Source organism: Schistocerca serialis, chromosome 2 (genome assembly GCF_023864345.2).
Source record: "Schistocerca serialis cubense isolate TAMUIC-IGC-003099 chromosome 2, iqSchSeri2.2, whole genome shotgun sequence".
Classification (NCBI taxonomy): Eukaryota; Metazoa; Arthropoda; class Insecta; order Orthoptera; family Acrididae; genus Schistocerca; species Schistocerca serialis.
This window is the reverse complement of record NC_064639.1, coordinates 1,129,549,518-1,129,555,085: the sequence shown is the minus strand read 5'-3', so window position 1 is coordinate 1,129,555,085 and position 5,568 is coordinate 1,129,549,518. Positions and strand designations below refer to the sequence as shown.

Here is a 5,568-nt window from a genome sequence, read left to right as displayed (position 1 = left end):
ATTGATAATATCTCCATAGAAAATTCTAGACAACTAAGCCACTTTACAAAACCAGTAGTAAATGGGCTATCTGACCATGACATACAACACCTAACGTTAAATTTTGAAAATTGCCAGACTAAAACATCTATCAGAACTGAGTACAGAAGGCCAATAAAACAGTCAAAAACTGGCAAATTTAGGAGATTGCTCGAAGAAATTAATTGAATGGATGTCTACAGCACCCAAGACACAAATGGAAAATGCAAAACATTCATTAATAAAGTTAGCACCCTATTTGAAAATTGTTTTCCCCTGAAAGTAACTCAAATTAAGCAGAAGTCTAATAAGAAACCATGGATCACACAAGGGATAAAGATATCATGTGAGACAAAAAGGAAACTGTATCTGATATTTAGGGACACCTTTGATACTAGCATTATAGCTCATTACAAAAATTACTGCAAAATATTGAAGAAGGTTATCCAGAAATCTAAACACCTGCATTATGAGAAGAAGATAAATACATCCAGCAATAAAATAAAAACAATATGGGAAATAGTTAAGTCAGAGACAGGTAGGACCAAAAATGAGGAGGAACAAATAGCTCTAAAAATAAATGAAACCCTGGTAACAAATGCATGTTGTGTTGCAAACCATTTAAATAAGTATTTTGTCTCTGTTACTGATAGCATGGGGTTGTCAGGTTCAGTAAATAATGCAATGGAATATCTGAGACCAGTGCACGCAAGCAATCTCAGTAAAATGGAATTGACACTTACTTCACCCAAAGAAATAGAATACATCATAAAGTCCTTGAAATCAAGCATTCTAGTGGTTATGATAACATATCGACAAAGTTATAAAAGAGTGTTCATGTGAGCTTAGACATATCTTAAGTTACTTGAGTAATCAATCACTTGTCACAGGAACATTCCCGGACTGGCTTAAATATGCTGAAGTTATACCTCTCCACAAGAAAGGGACAAAGAAATGCCGTCAAATTACTGACTGATCTCACTCTTGCCAGCTTTTTCAAAAATCTTCGAAAAAGTTATGTTCAACTGTCTACCTAAGCACCTTAGTGAAAATAACATACTGTCAAAGTCACAGTTTGGGTTTCTTAAGGGTTCTGATATTGAGAAAGCTATTTACACTTACAGCAAAAATGTCCTTAATTTATTGGACAACAAATTAGAGGCAATGGGCATATTCTGTGACCTGTCAAAGGAGTTTGACTTTGTGAATCACAGCATTCTTTTAAGTAAATTAAAATATTGCATCACTAGTAGTGCTGCAAAGTGGTTTCAGTTATATCTTACTAATAGAAAACAAAGGTTATCATTATGTAACACTTCAGCAGTAGGCAATAACACATCATTTGACTGGGAAGAAATTACATGTGGTGTTCCCCAAGATTACATACCAGGTCCACTGCTTTTTCTTGTGTATATTAATGACCTGTCATCTGTACATTACCAAATGCCAAGATTGTCTTATTTGTAGATGATACAAACATTGCAATAAATAGTAAATCAAATATAAATTAAGAAAGGGCACCTAATCAAATTTTTACTGACATTAATAACTAGTTCATAGCCAATTCACTGTCATTAAACTTTGAAAAGATCCACTATATGCAGTTCAGAACTTCCAAGAGATTCCCTTCTAGTGTGTGTATAAAATATGATGACATGGAAAGAGAAGTTGAGAGTATAAAATTCTTGGGATTACAACTTGATAATTAATTCAGTTGGGAGCGACATACTAACGAACTGCTAAAGCGCCTAAACAAGTCTGTACTTGCAGTGTGAATGATGTCATACATAGGAGATATAAATATAAAAAAACTGGCATATTTTGGTTACTTTCACTCCATTATGTCATATGGTATCATATTTGGGGTAACTCCACAAGTACAGCAGCGTATAAAAAGAGTAATGTGTAGTGTAAATCCAAGAACATCATGTCAAAACCTATTTAAAGAATTGGGCGAACTAACCATAGCTTCTCAGTATATTTATTCCTTAATGAAGTTTGTTGTAAATAATACATCTCTTTTTCCAACTAACTGCTTAGTACACAGTATCAATATTAGGAATAAGAACAATATACATAAAGATTTAAAGTCACTTACTCTTGGCCAGAAAGTAGTCCAGTATTGAGCAACGCATATTTTCGATACGTTACCAGCAACCATTAAGAGTTTAGTTTCGGACAACACACAACTTAAACGTAATTTAAAAGAATGTTTGGTGGCCAACTCCTTCTATTCTATCCATGAATTTCTCAACAAGTGCAGTAGACCATTTTAATGAAAATTTATTATACTTTAATTTTTGACAATACTTGGTTGTAACAGCCAAGTAACTACCTACTGTGTGAAAGATGGATGTATGGAAAGCAGATGTAAGTCTTAAGTCTGTAAATAGTGGAAGTTTAATTTTAAATCTTGTACATAATTTGACTGTTCTTAACTGATGATCATTGAAATGTATAATTTACTTTAATTTTTGACATTACTTGGCTGTAATAGGAAAGTAACTAGCTACAGTGTGAATGATGGATTTAATGAAAGCAGGTGTAAGTATTAAACATGTAAATATTGGAAGTTTAATTTTAATTCAGGTACATAATTTTACTGTTTATTGACTGACGATCATTAAAAGTAATGAAACTCAAGTTTTTCTAATTACATTGTTTTAATGTGTTTATCTGACATGTTCACACCCAGGTGGATCCCCTCTTTTGTGGGTTTATGGAATGAATAATTAATCATCATTATCATCATCATTATCATCACATCACCAGTAGCGGTACAGGATAGGAATGGTCGGTGTTGTACATAAGCCAATTGACGACTAGCAAGCAGAGGTGCACATTGGCCACCCGCTGATTTTTGTGATTTTGACTTAGAGCACTCAGTATCCGTACACCCGATTTTTGAACCTTCTGCATGGCATGCAAATGTCGCACGATGTTGGAATGCTCACAATTCATTACATTTGCTAGTTCTCGAGTGTACTGACGTTGATCATTGTGGATTAACGAGGTTAAGTGGTTTTTATCGAACCCCGAAGGTCTTCCTGAACGTGGAGAGTCACTAAAGTCAAAACGATCCTCCTTATAACGAGAAAACCGTGTTCTTGCCGTGATCTGACCAATGGCGTTATCCATATACATTACGTTGCCATGCTCTGTCGAATGACATTGTTCCCATAGACGAAGCAAATGTTTCTGGCTGCATCCACTAAGTGTTACCCCTGTGTTGAGCTCCAACAGAAGAATATATCGGAAATGTTGCGATTTCTCCAACTGGCACTACATTTTCTAGCGTCCAGTGCTTAACTTACTATCTCCAAATGACAAAATGACAACATGTAAAATCAAATAACAACACTGAACTACATGTACAAAACGACAATCGATAAATATCCCATACCAACTGGAATACCAATATGCCAAACAAAAACGCTACGAACTTATGCACCAACCTAATATTGGCTATCTGGTTCAAATAATTGAGAATGATCTATACCTGTTATTAACTACAATTCTACTGGACTACTACTAAGTAAAGTTCCCCACACTAAACATAGTTAATTAATACAATTTGCAGAATACCACTTTTAAATGAATCTGCTCGCAAATCATCTGCATACATCAATTATGTATTGTAAGCGAATAATTTTAATTTACCTTTGGTTGGCACATGATTAATTACTAAAGAAATTATGTTGCAAATCTGAAATGATGGTGAAATGAAAATAACTTTGTTATAAAATCATCGAATTTTATTTTGCAAACTATTTTGTGATATTTCCCTACTTTGATATTTCTCGCCCTCATGATGCTAAAAACTCCTTTCTTGTATTAAAACTTAAAAATTTGTCATAATCCATGTAACACCGGTTCCCATCAGATTACCGAAGTGAAGCGCTGTCGGGCTGCGCTAGCACTTGTATGGATGGCCAAACGGTCTGCTGAGCGCTGTTGGCAAGTGGGGTACACTTACCCCTTGTGAGGCAAACTGAGGAGCTACTTGATTGAGAAGTAGCGGCTCCAGTTTCGTAGACTGATACATGACGCCTGTGAGCTGAAGATGACACGGCGGCCGGTCAGTGCACTCTCAAACGTTTTGGAATGTCCTTAGAACCAGCAATGCTGTTAACCAGTCCCTTGCTGAATTATCAACTCACATCCGAACATTAAGACAGTCATTTAGCATCTGAGATTTTACACATACAGTATGACCATCAGAAACGTGTGCAGTAAAATGAATCCCTACTATTCACTTAATTTGAAGAACTGGTGTCTATACAATTACAAATTTATGGCATAAGAATACAATTAAAAAGGTACAGAAAACATCATTAAAGAACATAATACTACAGACAACATTTTTAGTAATACAGGCTTTACAAAAGAATAGAAATAAGCATATACATGAGTATTATAGAAATTGCGACATAACTAATAAATGAGAAATGAGAGTATTCAAACATTAAAGGAATACATAACAGAATAAATAATATCCAAACATCTATCCAAAGTATTAAAGGAATACATAACAGAATCATTAAAGGAATACATAACAGAATAAATAATATCCAAACATCTATCCAAAGTATTTGAGGATAACAGTACTCCTCATCATAGTACATGCAGCTTAGTATCAGAAACGTCTACAACACATAAAGATAGAAAGAACATAGACACACAAGGGTACACATAAACACATAGTGGAATAACGCAAAAGGAAAGGACAGAGTTTGTTTTCAGTATAACATTTGGTTCTGCAGTATTTATCGTATTTCACTTGCAAACAAAACTTACTTTCCAGAATGAGATTTTCACTTTGCAGCGGAGTGTGCGCTGATATAAAACTTCCTGGTAGATTAAAACTGTGTGCCAGGCCGAGACTCTTTTTTTTTATATTTAGAACCGATTATCTCATTTTGTTTGCTTTTGTTCGTCGCAACTGCTCAGGGCGGACGTCGTAAGACGCCCTTTTAAGTTCGTTGTTGATCGATTAACTCAGTTTTTTTATTACAGAGGGCAGCTACCCCTCTGACCGAACACGCTGAGGTACCATGTCGGCGACTGATATGAAACTTCCTGTCAGATTAAAACTGTGTGCCGGGCCGAGACTCGAACTCGGGACCTTTGCCTTGCACGGGCAAGTGCTCTACCAACTGAGCTACCGAAGCACAACTCACGCCCCATCCACACAGCTTTACTTCTTCCAGTTCACAGGTGAGATTCTGTAGAGTTTGGAAGGTAGGAGACGAGGTACTGGCAGAAGTAAAGCTGTGAGGACGGGGCGTGAGTCGTGGCTGGGTAGCTCAGTTGGTGAGCACTTGCCCACGACAGGCAAAGGTCCCGAGTTCGAGTCTCGGCCTGGCACACAGTTTTGATCTGCCAGGAAGTTTCAAAACTTTCTTTGCTTCTCGGAAATCCCCCTTCATTCTTCAATTTATTCCAAAAAAGTCCTATCTATGCCTGCTTTCTGTAATCTATTCGTATGCTCTTTCAAAATAATTATTCTTCATTGTACACTACTTTTTTGGCCAAACTTTTTCATAAAAC

General features: G+C 36.1%; 1 non-coding gene across 1 annotated transcript; it reads right to left on the bottom strand.

Annotated features, from left to right (window-relative positions):
* Positions 1-5,114: 5,114 nt before the first annotated feature.
* Positions 5,115-5,191, bottom strand: Trnaa-ugc (transfer RNA alanine (anticodon UGC)). Its single transcript has one exon. It is a non-coding gene; the product is annotated as a tRNA-Ala (tRNA).
* Between the last annotated feature and the right edge of the window lie 377 nt (positions 5,192-5,568).